Here is a 19,387-nt window from a genome sequence, read left to right as displayed (position 1 = left end):
TGTAATATATCATTTGAAAACTGAAACTAGTGACTTTTTATATAATTCTGATCAAAATCAAGGAGCTTGTTTGAATAATTAAATAATGGTGTTTCAGTTACCCGAGAATTGCAATTATATCCAGGAATAGTCAGTATCTTTCTTCATCTGCTGTATAATAACCTCTAGAAATTTTTGTAGTTTTAGCATTTTGGTGCTAGTGCCATAATAATAGATCCCATGAGTTATTCTTGCAGAGAAGTGTCATCAATTACCCATGCTTAAGTGTTTTAGGATCATGTTTGGTGAAAAGAATTGTATTGTTTAAAATTATTATCATTATTGTAGAGAAAGTTTCAAAAAGTGCTTAAGTTGCTTCTCCTCTTGCTCCATGAAGAGATAGAAAGTTTTCAGTTTAAATGAGTAACATCTCCCTGTGGACATTTTTAGTGTAAATTACCTGAAAAATGTTTTTATTCTTAGCATGAGAATTCTTTTTTCAAGAGTTCACTCTTTCAATTCTATGTTCATCTCATTTTTTTAATCAAATATTTCTTTTCTACAAATAGAATATATGTGTTTATTCAAAAATGAATAATATTATTAACATCTTATAATCATAGCTAACTAATTAGGAATTATATTTATTAACCCAATTAAGTTTTCATAATGATAATTCAGGTGTAAATATTAACCATGTGGATACAAATTGGTCAGATACTCTGTTCCGATGATTGAACTCAGATGATTTTTAATACGGTTAGATTTAAAATGGACATTTTGAATGTAACTAATAATAATCAGCTTTATAATAGGTAGTTTTTATTTAGTGATCAATTTGAAATTTAGTTTAGACCATACTCCACATAGATTTTTCCAATTTTTCTACTGACATAATTAAAAATCCACCTAGTCGTTTTGACATATGATCTAAGTGACAAACCATTCTATAAATACTTAATCAGATCAGTACTCCTGGAGCTTAAAAGTTGAAACCAATTGAAAATACTTTTGTGTGAAAGTGGACAGTTTGAAGAGGGAAGAATATGCTGATAGCTAAGTGATAAGGGCTACTCACAAGGGCTACAGACTTGTTCTGAACTGGATCCTGGTTGATTTAAGAAAATTATATATGGGCATTTACTTCTAAGTCTTTGAAATGTTGACTAAACTTATGTTTTTAGCCTTTCTGTCATTATATTTTTCTTCACATCAATTCTCAAAAATTATTTTCATACTGACACATTTTCCAGATGTAGAGGTTGCATTTTAATTAAAAGTAAACCTAAGGAAAGAAGTGAAGAAGAGATCATGAATTACTTCAGAGAATAGGAATGTATACCTTCTGCCTCAGCTACACCTTAAAATCTAAAAAAATAATAAATTGTAAATGTTATTATGTTGAGAGTTGGTATACCAGAAAAGAAAGCCTTTTGACCTGGCCGTTTTGTTAGCTTAAAATCTTACTTATTGCAATAATTTATCATAATAATTTCAAAACTGAGACTGCAATTATAGGTCTTTGGTTTTTGAACATTGTTTTATTTATTTCCTTCTTGTATTTGCCTTATACTCAGGATAGCAAACTCTACACATAGATTTTTTCCTATTTCTTTTAGAATGGAGGCTGTTATTATATAACAGTTTATTTAACCTATTCTTATTGCTGAAGGTTGTTTCCAGACTTTTGATATTACAAACAATGTCACAATGAATAACCTATGTTATTTCAAATGTATGAAGGTACACTGTAGGATAAATTTCAAGGAGTACAATTCCCAGGTAGAGAAAAAGTCACATCTGTAATTTTTATAGATAAACTCTAATTACCAACCATGAAAATTGTTCTGTTTGGCATTTCCACTTGGTCCCTATGGCCTATGTAATAGAGGACAGGGCGTTATCAAATCTTTGGATATTTTCCCAGTTTGAAAAGTGACAAATGATATTTGAATGTGCTTTTTAATTTGTTTTTCTAAAAACAAACATTTTTTTCTCCCACAATTCTGGAAGCTAGAAGTCCAAAGTCAAGGTGTTAAAAGGGCCATGCTCCTTCAGAAGTCTCTAGGGGAGGATCTCTCCTAGCCTTTTCCAGCTTCTGAGAACCCCAGGTATTCCTTGGTTGGTAGATGCATCACTCTAATCCTTCACCTTCACATGGTATTCTTCCTATGTCTCTGTGTCTTCACTTGGTCCTCTTCTTATAAAGACACCAGTCATATTGTATTAGAGGGCCACTCTACTCCAATATGTCCTCATCTTAACTAATTATATCTGCAACAACCCTATTTTCAGATAAGGTCTCATTCTTGGGTCCTGGGGGTTAAGACTTCAATATATCTTTTTTGAGGGGAACGCAGTTCAACTCCTAACAGCTCTCAATGTGTATTAGCTGAATAAATAAACAAGATGAGTTTTAAACTGATGTTTTTCATCAATATAGATGGAACTGATTATAATGTATATTCTTTGTGGGAGATGAACAGCTAAAGCCAAGGTCAAAGGAAATGTATTCCTCTACATTTGTAAGTTTATTATGGTTTCAAATTCATAGAGACCCTGTACTCAGCAACTAAAAGAAACTAGAACAGACGCACAATCCTCTAGAAATTCCCACTTTTCTAGTCACCGTACATTGTCTGGGGGACAGATGAGTTACAGGAGGAGTAGAGTACCTACTTGCATTCTCTAGGATTGGATCTGGGCAGAAATAAAAGGAAATATTTTGACAAGATGTGACCAAAAAATTGCAGACCAGATGAGTATCTAATTTTTGTTTTAAAAACTTCCATTGTACTTTTAACATCCATTTTCTTTTTGTGAATGAGACTGTGAAATTATTTTTTTTCTGTAAATTATCTTTTCAAGATCTATGCTTTTTCTTAATTGGGTTGGCTGTCTTTTGCTTCTCTAAAGTCTATAAGCTCTTAATATATTAGAGAGATCAGCTCTTATAATAAGTGTTGCAACTATGAGTCCTCTTTGTCATTTGTTTTTTGGTACTTTTATGGTTTATCATAATGTACATAAATATGTTTAAATCAAATTTATTAATATCTTAATTTTTGTCTTCTGAATGTTGTATCTTGATTAGAAAGCAATTCCCTATTAGTTTAATTTTGCATTGGTTTATTGCTTTTGAAAATTTCACTCATGAATTCTGCTTTATTATATTTGATAGAGTGAAGAGATAATAGAAACAAGGCAAGAAGTGTTTTGATGTAACTTTCTTGAACTTTGGCTAATTATAACAAAAATAAGCTTTGGAACTTTAAGTATTTTGATACTTAAAATGATAATCCCAACCCCACTAACTGAAAATCCACAACTTTGATTATTTTCACCAAAGATAATTTTCCACTGATAGGAAGCTAAGAGTAGGCTTTCATTATTTCCTCTTTATTTTGAAGTGATTTTTCCATAGTAATATTAATAATATTTATTAGACATTTGAGAATAGAAAGTCTGGGCCTTAATAAGGACAGTTAGACACTTGTACTTTACTCGATATTAATGTATTACTCATTTTTGAAAAATATCTTCTAAAAACTTTCTTGTTCAAATGTATTATTTCTCAACATATTTACTATAGCAAATATATATATTCAGGCTATTTGTGAATAATTGCAAGTGCACTGAAATTTTTTAAATCATATTAAAGTTAAAATGATTTAATATTTAAAATATTTCTAACTTAACATTTAAATATTCTTATTTTTAAAAATTGTGAATCCTAAGAGGCAATTTTGTTTTTGTGATTAATTCATTTTGAATTTGTTAATTAATTTTATTTAATTATGAACATTTAGTACATGTGACCTTAACACATTTTTATGTAACTAAGATAATATTTCTATACCTGGCAGAGTCCTTTTTCATCCTAGTTTTATAAGTAAATTTATAGTCTTGGCTTATTACCTAGTCATTTTAGTTTTTAGGGCTACATTATATTAATGTACAATATAATGGTGAAAAATATTTCATTTTAAAATAATGAAAAAGCAATTAGCACTACCAATAAAGCGTGGCTAAAATATTTAAAAAGAAAATATGAATAGATTTGTGTATATATGAGGAAGAAAATGAAATAAGTGCATTTAATATTATATATATACATAAATATGCATTCATATATTATATATAAATGTCAGCATACATGTATCCACATTTTTCTATGTGAGTACTTAAACATGACGTATGTTTTTGTGTTCTTATTCACATCTGCAATTTTAATCTTAATATGCCAAAATCCTGAACAAAAGTTTAAAATTCAGTAATATGGAAAACCAAGCTAGTGCTCAAAATGTATTTTGATCTATGTTCTCAATCAAAGTCCATCATACCCTTTACAGGGATTGAGAAAGAAGTACTAAACCAAATAAACTTGCTCCAGCATACTCTGCAGAGACTTATACATTTGGATTGACAAATGTTAAATAAATGAGTTCTAGCAATTATTATATATGGTGTTTTATAAACATATTGGTACTTTGTTCTCATGTTCTTAATTAACCTATGTATCTGCAAATGTACAAATGCTCATTTATCCAATAAATTTCATGTCTATAACATCAGATGTTCTATATATGCCTATGAATTATAAACAAATAAACAAAAAACGAAGCCCAAGAAATAACCCTAAAATATTTGAAAATTATTTGCTCATCTGAAATGTACTGTGGATTTAACAAAACCAAAGAGATGTTTCTTTTTGAAGGTCCACCTGAATTAAATATGCAGGCTATGTGTGTTGAAAACATACGTTTGTAATTGGATTTTCCTTTAGTCTCTTCAGACGTGTACAATAGACATGGCTTTTGCTCTTGCAATTACTTTAAAATTAATGGGAAAAGGAGACTATCTAATATAGTATCTCTCTTTTCATAATACATTTTTTTAAATTCTTCTGGAGGAAACACATAGCCAAACAAAAAATAGATGTTTAAATTGCCTTTTAAGTTATTTGAAATACTCTATTAAAGGAAACCTAGGGGCAAAGTCAAAAGAATAATTTCTTTTTTATTTATAGTGAATATTTTTAGAACCTAGAAACAAATAGGAAATATTGTTAATTAGTATAGTTGACAAAAAGTCCTTTGTGATTCCTCTATAATCTTTCTTCACCAATTACATTGTTTATATTAACATCATATCTACAGAAATATATTTCTAGATTTCATTCCTCTTGCACTTTTTAACTTAAAGGAGATAAAATACAATTCTACATCTATTCATTTGTTACAAATAGTCCCTTTATCCTTTTTATAATGAGTACATTGTTTAATATAATTTATTTTGCATTTATTTTAGAAAGTATATCTCTTAAAATATAGAAACACAATTTATCCAGGGAAGGTAATTTATTGTACTCAACTTCCAAAATCTTGGGAATATAAATAATTTCTAAATAATTCTTAAGTGATATTTCAATCAGCATTAATTATTTTTGATATGTTTGGCTCTAGTTTTTATTTACCAGAGATTGTTCTGAAAATTTTTAAATAATTATCAAAGTTTATTTCTCTCAACTATTCCACCACCCATGGTGCTATTTGAAAATATTTGTTACACCTTACATACTTAATATCAATGTTTTTTTAATCTGTGATGAGAATGAAAACTTGAAAATTATAAAATGAAACTGTTTATGAATGTCACATGATATATAATTTATTCTTATTTTTAGACTATGACTGGATACATATTAAATGCTAACTAATTTTTTGTGTTTATTGATCAACTTAATTCTATTATTCGATGTTTTCTCCAAAAAGTACACTATTCCATCAGAAACTCTTAGCTCAGAACCAGAATATGTATAGATATTTATTTTCAAAGCTATCTAAAGTCATCCAATAGCTACTAAATGAAGTATTTAAATGTTTCCATCACATTTTCAAAAAAAAAAATTAGATGTGCAAAAATGCCTTAATGTTAAAAAACACCATAACTCATTACTGACATTGCACATATCTTCAAGTGCATTGCTTCTTTAATCACACTTAACATCTAATTGCATAGTTTGCACTTAAAAATCACTAAAATTGGTTTAGAAAACCTTCAAATACTTGCTTTCTCTCTACTATGATTTTAAAAGTTGAAATAAATTTCAGGTTATGATGTTCTAGAATATGTTTTAACACATCTGTGAATATTAATTTATATAAATTTCAATTAAAATACCTAAAAAGTGAAAAATTTATTTCTTATGAATAGTATTTGCATACCATTTGAAGATTTGATGAATAATTTCTCTGAATATATGAATTATTTTACTTTTAAGTAACCTATGTGTTATCATAAATAATACTTTTCTGGTTCCTCTGATGAAACAGACTGAAACAAAATATCTTGAGTGTTGAAATGCCACAGAAACATTTTCTAATACTCTAAGATTTTCATAATTATAAATACTGACTTTAATTTTTTAGTTTTAAGTCTCAAAATATCTTGTATTTAAGCTCTTAGAATCATTTCCATCTCAATCCAGTCTGGTTCTTAAAGAGAATACTTAGGTAATGGCCATCAGAATCTTAAAGTTAGATAATATTTGCACAGGGACTTCAGAAGTTCTGGAAATTCTAATACTGTACAAGATCAACAGCAGAAAAGATTAGTAGAATAGCCTCAGAGTCTGTTATATCTCATATGTGGGGATAAAACAATAACAGTAACAAGTAATAGAAACCACAGACAAAACCACTGCACTTGGAAAACTGTCCCTATATATATCTATAAAGAACCAAGATGTTGTTAGATATTGCATTGTCTATTGAATACTGTAACTTCATTCCCCTTTCCAGAATTGTTTAGCAGAATGGTCAAAGACTAGTTGTTATGCCTACATTAGTGGAAGATATGTGTGAACAAGGCCATGGGCCAGACTGACCAACACTAACAGGAAATTTGGTGGAAAAAAACAAACCAGCCATGCATTCATAGGGCTTATGAAGAAAATGCAACCAGTTGTGGGAATGACAGGAAGAAAGAGACATTCTTAGAAGCAAAATTCTACTCATATTGGATTCAAATAAAAATTTCCCTTTGTAAGGAAAGGGGATTAAAAGAGAATAGCTCAGAAAGAACAGGAAAAAGTTTTATCTTGACTTGTAGATGTGGTTTTCATCATCCACAGACAAATTCCTCAAAATTCTCTGTTATGTATTGAAGGGTTTTGAAAAAGAGAGAGTAGGAAACCCTATCTCAGATACTAGAAAACATAGTTTAAGTCCCTTTCAAATGTATTTGCCTTTGGCAAGCTAGGCATTTATTTCAGATTTCTCAAGATGTGCTGTCTCTGCTGGGATCCCATTACCTCATTAATGGACAGCAGCTTCCCAAACCATCTATTGGCTTTCGGACACTTAATCTATGATTTATCCTGGTACAGACAGTGCTGCCAGATTACCTGAGTTTTTAGTCAAGAATATTCAGTCGATCTTCATTTTGCTTAGATAAAATCCAAATGTCAGCCTATTATTTAAACTCCAAAAAGCTCAGGTTCCAGCCCACTTTACATTTTATTCCTTATGGTGCTGTCCTGAACTGGATACTCCCTATAATCCCATACCTGTGACATTTTCCCACTTTCTTAATTTTAGAAGAAAAGGAAACTAATTATATTGAATAACTTATGTACCAGCTTCTGTGCTAGATTGTTTCAGATATATTATATGAAATTATTACACAGGATGGGCATTATGTATTCTCTGCCAAGAAACCTAAGATTTGACAATGCAAATGACTCATTTGCATTATCTCATAACTAGTAAAAGACAAAGCAGACTCTAGAAAAGAATTTGTGTGAATCAGTGTCCCTATCTCTTTCTCCTTGTCACACCACCCACCCATGTTATTTATTCTTTGATAACATATTCCTTTCACATACTAGCATCCACTCTCAGATTTTTGTCCTCAACAAAACTTTTATTTGTTTTCTTGTATTCACTTTTTTTTCAGTTAGAAGGCAATTTCTGTCTTCAATGAATTATTATAGAAAACTTGCATCATAGATATTTGTCATAATTCTTATTGATGTTCATAATCTATTTTTAGTAAATTGAAAGTCTTCTAGGATTAGCTACTTAAAGAATAGAACATGTCTTTTTAATTTTGTGCCCTCATGCAGTATATATAGTAATCCTCAGTTAATATTCAGAATGAGTTATGAATGAATGAAAGAATGTCTAGCTATTCCTTATGAATACTCCTTAACTCTATACAGTTATTAATAAAATAATATATAACATAATAATCACTATGGTGCCTTGCACTACTGTTTGAGTTTGCTGCTGATGAATATAATTACAAAGAATTAACCTTTCCTAGGTTAATTAATCTATGATACCATTCCATTTCTAAAATATTGGTTACTTTCCAATGGCTATATTCAGGATTTGATGCTTTCTTGCAGAGATTTTTTCATGAGGTGCTCCATTTTTCACTGCCATTTACTAATCCCCACATACTGTGTGTCTAGCCACAAAGCCAAACAATCCTTTGACTCATAGCTTCCTGAAGCAAAGATATTAGCAACAGAGGTCATTTGTGATACCATATTTGTTTCTTTCTGGGTTTATTATAACTTCTTTTGCCTGAGTATGTGGTAATATTATTTACTACTATAATATTAAAAACATAAAAGCATAAATAACATTAATGCAGGTTTTTACTAGTAATTGCCTCTAACTGAATGCCCTTGACATCAGGATAGGTATAGAATATTAAAATAACATTGACTTAAATATTTATTATAAGAATGTGCATGTAAATCATGTTTTCCAATTTAATATATCTGATGATAATAATTAAACTCATTATAAAAGGTGGAGGAAATAAGAAATGATAGGACAAATGATTTCTATATATGAATTATCCTATATGACCATGAGACTGGTAAGTGAAAAATGGAAGATTTAATTAAAGCCACTCACTACTTTATCTTGAATGAATTGTAAAGAACACAATTCAGCCTGCTCTTTACCAGTAGTATATATAAGATATTTTATTAGGTATGAAGGAAAGATTTACCTAATTTTATTTAGTTGTTTATTAGTACATGCCTTTAATATAATCGTTATTAATTAACAGATTATTCTTGCAAATTAGAAACACAGTAGATGTCTTCCTTTAAAGAAGATGCTGTATCTAGGAAAACAGAATTAAGTATTATTTTCTCACATTTTACAAAATAGCAAATCATAAAGTTCTAAGTGATTAAATAAGAGCTATTACCAAAATTACTAGGTTCTTATCTATCTTAAGTTAAATTGAACTTTTAAAATCATTGACTCAGCACTCCTAGAATCAAGTTCTCCTAAATCAAGTTCTGTGCAGAAATGAGAATAAAGACATGAGTTAGTCTTAATCTCTTTCTGCGGGGCTATTTAGCGTATTATTATTGGAAGGTTCATTTTAAATAGTTGAGGACAAATTGTGCCCAAAATTTGGATAAACTGTGATTTATCCAAAAAAGGATAGTTAATACCTGTTAGAATGTCACAGCGAACAGATTCCATTAACAGGTTAATTTCATCAGTGACAGTTCCTAATAGGACACTAGGATAATGACCACAAAATCACCTGAGCCTATCTGGTTACCAACTGATTTTAATAATTCCTGAGGAGACAACATAGTAAAAAGAGCCTTGGCTGTAGATACAAAATGAGAACCAGATTCAAATCCCAGCTTGGCTACTTACTTACTTTAGGATCTTGACAAATTGCTTATCCTTTTCAAACTTGTCTATTTATCAGTTAATTGATGTAATAATATCTGTTAGACAAGATAAGATTGTCCTGAAAACTAAGTGAATTCATATGTAAAATCAATAGTATTGTGCCAGGCACAATTCAACAAAATAGGGGTTGTTATTATGATCTGAAGGAATTATTTGATAGGTGACTTTAGAGCGTCCATAAATATGTTTACTAAGAACTAGTAAGCTCTTTAGTAGATGAACTAAATACAGTATGTACCGAATGGCTTAATCCTTATAGAAATTCATCTTTATCAAAAGAGAGAACAAAATGAAAGCTATAGATATTATTTGGAAGTTAATAATTATTTCTTCCTTCTTAATAGTAGAATCTATAGTCTCAGATGATTTATTCTAGTTCTAGTATGTTTATGTTGTTATTCTTTATGCCATATTGTAATGTCCTCTGCAAAAGATTCATATTGGACCTTGCTAAGCTTATTTTTCTGTATCAGTCCTGAAATGCTAGTTGTAGACATCTCTGTGCTTCTCTCTCCTCTATAACTTTGCTAAGATTACTTATTAGACTATAGAGTAGCTCTGCCCTAACTATAGAAGTCCCTCTATATCCACATGGGATACTTTCCAAGCCCCCACCCCCCAGTGGATGCCTGAAACTACAGATAGTATCAAACCTTACATATGTTATGATTTTTTTTTTTTCTGCTTACATACACTTCATAGCTTCTCTTTGGCGTATCCAAATTGCCAGCATTACTACATTTGCAGTTTGGGGCCATTATCAAGTAGCATAAAGATTACTTGAACACAAGCACTGAGGTACTACAGCGTCGATTTGATAACCAAGATGGCTGCTAAGTGACTAACTGGAAAGTAGTGTCTGGGAGGGATGGAGAGGGATGGCATGAGATTTCATCACACTGAGAACATCACACAATTTAAAACTTTTGAATTTTTCTGCCATTTTCCATTTGATATCTTTGGACCATGGTTGACTAGTGGTAACTAAAATTGCAGAAAGCAATACCACAGATAAGGGGCGACTACTGTACAAGCATTTGCCAGTACCTTTTTGTCTCCATCATCTACTTTAAGCAAGATTGTTATGTATTTTTATTATTGTTATTGTGGTTACTATTTGTCATAGAACAAATTTATGTAGCCCATGAAGTTCTCTTGCAACTCCATAAGCTACTTTTGGCCTTCTTCTAATTCTTCACGATTATTTTATGTTGAAGGTCGGCAGAGATACTTCCAACTCACCACTGGCTTAAATAAGAAAAGCATAGCTTCTAAAATGCTGACAGGAAAACCGTTTGGTTTTCTCTGATCAGGTTTCCTACCTGCAATCCAAATGTCCCCACTGGATTTTAAAAGGTCAAAGTGACCAGTTACCCCGTAGCTTTGTTTTCCAGACTCTTGACCTTTACTATTCAACAGTTTCAATTTTCTTTAGATATAATTGGGTTTAATACAAATATAATAATAACTAACATATTTTTAGCATTTTATTTTATTATTAGTTTCAAGTATAGAGTACATTGGTTAGACATTTATATAGTTTATGAAACGATCCCCCTAATTGCTCTTTCTCTCCTCTGGCTCTTCACCTAGCCATTACATTCATGCTAACCACATTCCCTATGCCATGCTCCCCCACCCCGTGACCATCTATCAACTACTAATTTGTACTTCTTTAACCCTTCACTGCTTTCTGCCTTCTGGCCTTCACCAGATTGTCCTCTACGTTTTTGAGTCTGTTTTTGATTAGTTTGTTTTTTTGTTCTTTAGATTCCACATATAAGTGAAATAATATGGTCTTTATCTTTCTCTGTCTGACTTATTTCACTCAGCATAGTAACCTCTAGATCCATCCATGTCGTTGCAAATGGTAGAATTTCATTTTTTTTATGGCTAATATATTTCATTGTATATATGAACCATAACTTCTTTATCCAATCATCTGCTGGTAGGCATTTAGGTTGCTTCCATATCTTGGCTGTTGTGAATAGTGCTGCCACGAACTTAGGGATGCATAGATCTTTATGAATTATCGTTTTGGTTTTCTTTGAATAAATACCCAGAAGTACAATTGCTGGGTCAAAAGGTAGATCCATTTTTAATTTTTTGAGGAAAATCCATACTGTATTCCATATTAGCTGTACCAATTTGCAATCCCACCAACAGTGTGTGAGGTTTCCTTTTCACCACATCCTCACCAACATTTGTTTTTTGATATATTGATAGCCATTCACCGATATCTCATTGTGATTTTAATTTGCATATTTCTGTTGATTAGTGACCTCGAATATCTTTATGTCTATTGGCTATCTGTAATCCCTCTTTGGAGAAATATCAATTCAGGTCTTCTGCCCATTTTTTAATTGGATTTTTTTTTTATTGAGTTGTATGAGTTTTTAATATATTTTGTATATTAACCCCTTATCAAATGTGTCTTAAGCGAATATCTTCTCCCATTCAGTAGATTGTCTTTTCATTTTATTGATGGTTTCCTTTGCTGTGCAAAAAACTTCTTAAAAATATGGACTGCTTCACGAATTTTCATGTCTTCCTTGAGCAGGGGCCATGCAAATCTTCTCTGTATCATTTGAATTTTAGTACATGTGCTGCTGAAGAGAGGACTAATACCAACATTTTAAGAGTCTGGTAGGCACTGTTATAAGTTCTTTGCTATTACTATATAATTTTGCTATTGGTATGTTGATTTCTAAATGAATTAAAAGTATCTGTATCATTTAGATTAGACTAATAAAGTACACTCTAAATAAAGTTTGGTAGCAACATTAATTTTAAAACTATGTATAAAATCAAAGCAGCACTGTTTAATCTCACCTTTACCTTCCAGTAAATTGTTTTTTGTTGCCGAAAGCATCAAATTGAGAAGGATTTTGAGTCCTCATCCAGTCCAGACAGGAAAGAATACAATAATTTTATTAGTTTCCTGAGGTTGTTGTAACAAGTTACCACAAACTTTGTGACTTAAGCAAACAGGAATGTATCACATTTCTGTAGTCCAGACATGAAATAAAGGTGTTAGTGTGGTTGCATGCCCTCCAGAAGCTCTAAGGAAAAATCTGTTGCTTGCCTCCTATGGCTTCTAGTTTTTCTTTGGCTTGTGGCTGCATCACGCTCATCTCTGTTTCCTTCTTCACATTGTCCTCTCCTCTGTGTATCTGGATCTAATATCCCTCTGCCTCTTTATTATAAGGGTACTTGTGATGTCATTTAGCATGCACCTGGGTAACCAAAATGATCTCCTTGTTTCAAAATCCCTAACTTCAAGCATATCTGTATAGACCCTTTTTCCAAATAAGGTCATATTCTCCGGTTCCTGGGATTAGGATGTGGACTCATTATTGGCCTACTACAGTGATCGCTTAGCAATATCTGTCATGGGTAAGTTGAGGGTGTATAGGCATACCATGCATGCCATATCTTACCATCAGTGACTTAGTCTGTCATTTTTCAAATAAGTATTAGGTTATGTGACTTGTCCAAGATTAGTGCATTAGAAGAATCTCAGCAGGGAATACATGGTATAATAAGTTGGAGTAATGAAAGAGATTTTAGTAAAGGCAGGAATGAGGCACAACAGCAGGGACTGTTGAAGTATCTCAAGACTAGTAACAGAACTTCTAAGCCTGAAGGAGCAAGGGAAAGTTTATCTAGAACTGACAGCAGTGTGGCCTTTGGTAGAGGGATGCAGAAAACTAGAGAGTGAGGTATAAAAATCAACCTTGTTCTCTTTTCAGTTTTCTGCTGTTGCTTTTCATTAGCTAAACCCAAATGAAAGCCAGGGGGCAAGGTAGCCTGTTGTGATCCATTTGGGTTAGTTTTACTGGGCAAAGTGGAGAAAGACGGAGACTGGATCTGGCAGAGTAAAGGGAAATATGGAGACCAATCACACAGATCATTAGTGTCATAGCTGGGAGCATAGTTTAAGCTTCTTTATTACAAATTGTATTGCAGTTTTCAAAATATCAAATTTAACTTAACAAATGTTTGTTGGGTGCATGCAAGTCTCTCTATATAACACAACAAAAACTGCCAGATTTTCTTATAGGTTACAGCAAAAACACACTGCAGTTAATGAAAAAATCAGCATTCTTTTTGCAGTACTGATATAAGTCTGCACTTAAGTAGGGCTCAGAATGAAAATACACGAAAGGATATTCATTTGAGCTACATTGTAATAAGCAATAATTAGGACTTGGCAAAATATTAGATATGGCATAGAATGGAAAACAGTTAAAAAGAGAATGCCAAATATGAATCTAAGATTTTAAAGTCAAATTATAAAATGTTTCTGAACTTTACAAAAAAATTAATAAAGTTAGCAAACAAGCTCTTATGGAGAAATTTACTTTATGTCTTAAATTCGAGGCCCGGTAGGATATCTATGTCAAGGTGACTAGAGACATTTGAAATGTCAGTTGACACCTAGGATGAGGTAGAATGGAAAGGGGGGGATATAATAAAGATTATGTTCAATTATTAGTAAAATTGTATTGCTGTTTTACTATGAGCCATACACTGAATAAGAATTTGGTAATGGACTAATGCATATGATCAACCAATATTACTACTTTCAGAGAAGTCATTAAAGATGGAAGATACTTAGCAAATACCTTTCATAAGACTGGATTAGGTGCTATGATATGGAAGGTATACATATATAAAGTTCTATTAGTTCTTGCTTAAGGATGACAGTTGAAGTTACAGGAGTGGGAAAGAAAGCTTGGAATATAAGCACAGCATAATTCTCATGTTGGGGATATTTCAGACAGATATTTTGAATATGACGCTAATGGATTTTATTTCCTACCTTGTAAATACCAATGTTATTTAAACACCTTCAAACTAAATCAAATCATGAAAAACCACAATGTTTTGAAGTTCATTCCATGTTTTTGATAACTATGTCATATTTCTTGAAGTTATAAAATATATGGTTGTAGAAGATTACAGAGAAAAGCAGACAATATTAGGGACAAAGTCACAGTAGTATTCTCACATTTAAGGTATGGGAGGGAAAAGCAGGTGCCAATAATTGTAATAAGACTACTCAGAGAGACTGAAGATTTAGGATAGAATAAAATGCTAACTTCAGACAGAGTGGGATTTTCAAAATGAAGGATGTTCAGTGAAGCAAAATAGTGCAGAAGGTCAGGAAAATGTACGAATGAGAGAATAAACCTATTGACTGGTGAATAGGAGGTCATTGATGACTTTTGACTTTTTCAAGACTAATTCGAATAGTTTTAGAGTACAGGAAGTTGCAGAAAAACTAGAACCCTAAGGAGCGAAAGACTACAAAATGAACAAAGAAGCAAGGTGAGAATAGCAATATTCCCAGAGTAGAGAAATGGCAAAACTGAAGGAACTTTCATTTTTACAATATGAAGCACCTAAACATATTTGTAGATCCAATAAAGGGGACAATATAAAGTGAGGCTGAAGTTGTATGAGAATTAAACACTGGTAAAATGATTAAAGGGACAATATAGATGACAGTACATTTTACAGAGTAACAAAGAGAGAAAAGCACGGTAAGGATGGAGAAAAATTCAGTGTATCAAGGAGCAGGTAGAAAATACAGTCAGAAAGTAGAATTCTACCTTGTATAAAATCATTCACAAAGTTCTTCATTGTGTAGCACTATTAAATTTAAGATCTGGTCACCCAATGGGTGAATGATGTGGAATGGAGATAGAAAATGGATGACTCTTAAAGTTGGAAGAATCCTTATCTTGATGGTCAAGTCCACAGAAATAATACCAGTAATTGGAAAAGAGTGCTGAGGCCTCTGGGCAATGTGAGCAAACTTAAACCGATGGCATATTAATTCAGCCTGTCTAATTGCTGCTCGCTGCTCGCACAAATAAATTATTATTTATTCTAGACATGAGGGAACAGATGGAGATTTCATTTATTTTATTATCTGGGTACCATCTGCAGCAAAACAGGTTTGTAAAACATTATTATGGACCAATAATTTTATTTCATTTTTCATCACTGCCATCATCATTATCTTCTTTGTTTTCTTCATCACCATCACCCTCACTATCTTTAAGAGAGCCATTCATTTCAGGCATTCACAAATCTGCATTAAGCACAGTTTTACATGTCTACATTAATTGTCTATCTTTTCTTTTTCTCTATCCCCCTTTTTATCTTCCTTATCCTTGATACAATGAGATTTTCCCCATTTTCAGCTGGAGTAATTGAATTAATGATCCATAGACATAATGAAACAGCGAAAGTTTGGCTGACGTTAACATTTTTTTAAAAACAGAATTGCCCATAAGTTTTCACTGGCCATATGTGTTTCTGTTTTTTCTTTTTTCTTTTTGTGAAACCACTAACCAACATGAGTGAGAAAACAAGTTTAAGTGGCAAGGTATAAACATCTGAAGCCTGAGCAAAATTATACCTTAATGTGGGAAATGGTATTGCTCACTTTTATTAATGTACAGAAATGTCTTCCTTTCAGACAGAAATAGAGAAACAAATAGCATATGCTAGAGAATAATGGTACACATGCTTCAGAGCTTTTTCTCAACATCCTGGTCGTCCCTTGGTGGTTTCAAAAAAAATGTCCTTATACAAAGCAGATCTCATTATAAAGAAAAATTTCCTTGCTTCAGTTTTCAGTGTAGCACCTGTTACATCTTTCCCCCTGTCCAATGAGAAAATCCTTTAACTCACCTCCAAGAAAAAAATTATATGAAATAAAAATTTTTAAAAAATGGAGAATAATTTTATTTTTGGAAAAATAGATAATGCCTCTGTCAGTTTGTATTTACTCCAGTGGCCATAGTGACATTTTCTAGTTACAGCAGCGAAGATGCCAAAATTTCCATCCATAGGACCACACAAGATACATAACAGAGGACATTATTAATTTTAACACAGAGTAATTTATTGAAACCCAACACTCTATTATTAAAATATTGGAAGTTTTTCCCTTTCCATCCCACTCATCACTCTAAATGAGTCCACATTGTCTATTTTTTTAAATTTATTTCTCTATCCCCCCAAAAAGCCATCTGCTATTTCCTTTATGAAAAAATAAAACCTACAATTAGTGTCTCGTTCATTTTTTCTTTCTTGAAAAAAAAGAGAATTATTATGCAAATACTCTGCAATTTGGTTTCAAATACTCTTTGTAGTGTGATGAGCAATTTTCCTTAATACAATTCCAGCTTTTTTGCCAGGACTTACTAATAGATTTTTTTTAAGAGAGAACTTTCATGCGACTTTTTTACACTCTTCTGATATAAACTTCTCAAACGTGTATTTAGAATAGAATTATCACTACTTGAATTGTAGAAGAAAACAAAAACATTGTTTACATATTTCATCCTGAACAAGAAGCCTGAAATAACCTGAAATCTCTCTTTTACCTGAAATTTCATCATTTTTTTAATCTTAAGAAATGGACTGTAACAAATAGCACTCTCAGGAAGTCAGAGATATATTTCTCCGGCTTCTTCTGAAAGCATAAGTGACGGCATTTTACCTGTAATTGCAAATTTGTTGTTTGATTCTAGTTGCTTCTCAGGCACTAAAGTGTAATTTGATTCAGTTCATTGAGGTATGGCTAATTCAGGTGTTTGGGGCTGTCTTCTTGTTAACAAGACAAGCGCCTACAGTGCAAAGTGCTGATGAAACTGAAGTAAAAAAAAAGAAAAGAAAAAGATATTTTTATTATCTAATAAATAACACTGAGAATCAGAAATCCTGAGTCTTAAAACTGATCTTGCTACTTACTTGTCATATGACCTGGGGCAGTAATTCTCCTCAACTTGGTTTTCTCATTTTACAGCTGAGAATTACTACCTCTTTTGACTACTTTGTAGGGTTATAACAAGGATCAAAACATTGTTGCATGTTACTGATTTTGAAATGGACTATAGAGATGCACGTTTAATGGAGATACTATTCTCAGAGTTTCATATTTCTTACAGTGGCTTCATCTAGGGAGCTTGTTACAGTTGGGAATTTCTGATCTCCTTCTAGACCTGATTGTCTGGGAGTGGGACCAGAAAATCTTCACTTGCAATGGTAAACTTAGGTGATTCTTATGCACATGAAAGACTTAAAGGCACCAGAAAAGACATAGAAAGAATGCAATCAATATAGATTTAATTTAATTAGATATTTAATACTTAATGTCTAAATATCTAATTTGGTACTTAATTAAATTAGATATTTAATTTGACTAGATGTTTTGCTTATTTGTTGGTGTGTCTATTTATATGTGCGCATTTTATAATTCAGAGCAGGAACTGTCTGGTTTACACTTTTAATATTAATATTAATTAATATTGAATGAATCAGTTAATTCACATTAATACTAGATTAAATGATAAGTATTTTAACTTGACTATCGTTCCTCTCTGTACTCTCCTTATAACTACAGTGGTTTGCTTTATTTCAGATGTTTACTGAAATATACAGAAAGTAAAACCAAAATGTTTCCATCTCGTGAGTCCAGACGGGGGCAATGTTAATAGTAATAACTCAATGTTCTGGCTTTCTTGATTATGCAGAAACACTCCAGACCCCAAAGAACCTTTCCCAAATAGTTTGGAAAGTTGCTCGGTGTCTCAGATGCACTCATATACTCATACTGCCAGTTGCAGTCACCTTGTAACTACAGCATCCTTTCTTACCGGTTCTTGTCCCCATGTGGAGCCTCTCTCCTCTCTGAGCCACCAAGAGGCCCTGCCTCTGGCACTGTTTAACAGGTACCACGTGAGGATACCAATGTCCTTGCCGGAGGTGATGTTACCACCTTGGGATGATTTGAACTTCTGTGTCACCCCAACGCAGGGGCATGAGGGATAATGTCACAGAAGTGTGGTTAGCATTTTCTCTCAGTTCTTCCTCATTGATGCAGTGATTTTTCACTGCATCAATGAGGAAGAACTGAGTGAGATTTAGAAAAGATTTATTAAAAATATATTTTAGAAAGGCAAAGCACCCTCCAAGGAGGCATATGGTTTTAGCTAAGAGCTGGAACATAGCACTGTAAGAGCCACCAACAACAACCAACACAACAACAACCACAAAAGATCCACAGAAGTGGGAATGTCTGCATTATATTTGGGGCATGATGGGTGGTTCCAAAGGCATTCCTAGGTGATTGGCATGTGAGGTCATTTTGATTGACACCTGGCTGCTATATAACTCTTTGCCTAGTGCGCATATGCGTACCCAGAATTCTACTAGTATTGAGATGTTCTCAGGGCAGTCTCTAGGCTGGACCCCTTCCCCTGTAACTTATGTCTGACTAGCTCCCTAACAGTGATGTGTCTCAGTACTCCCCAGGCTGCCAGCCCTCAAGGTGCTGCGGTGCTGGTGGTGGTCTCAGCAAGGAAGCATAGCAACTGATCCTCTCCCCTGTTCTGTGACTCCTCTGGTTCCCTGATGTGTCTGGGGAAGGGGGAATTGGACCTAATCTACATGGAAGCCATCTGGAAAATGATGATTTTAGCTTCTGCTCGTAAAGACTAAAAAAAAAAAAAATCTTTTGAGTTAGGCCGATACCATCTTACCAGCCTATTTCTTCAGTTTGGACATATATCACTCCTTTCTCCAGGCATGTGTCTGTACTGCCCCCACTATTTACCTCACATGAGACCCCAGCTGGATCCAGTAAA

The 19,387-nt window shown here is 32.6% G+C and overlaps 1 non-coding gene across 1 annotated transcript; it reads right to left on the bottom strand.

The window, feature by feature from the left end:
• Window positions 1-12,234: 12,234 nt before the first annotated feature.
• On the bottom strand, window positions 12,235-12,341 carry LOC120587905 (U6 spliceosomal RNA). The gene has a single exon (XR_005649092.1). It is a non-coding gene; the product is annotated as a U6 spliceosomal RNA (small nuclear RNA).
• Between the last annotated feature and the right edge of the window lie 7,046 nt (window positions 12,342-19,387).

This window comes from Pteropus medius, unplaced genomic scaffold (assembly GCF_902729225.1).
Source record: "Pteropus medius unplaced genomic scaffold, Ma_sr-lr_union100, whole genome shotgun sequence".
In the NCBI taxonomy this organism is placed as follows: domain Eukaryota; kingdom Metazoa; phylum Chordata; class Mammalia; order Chiroptera; family Pteropodidae; genus Pteropus; species Pteropus medius.
The sequence above is the reverse complement of the archived record's forward strand: the minus strand, read 5'-3'. Positions and strand labels throughout refer to the sequence as shown.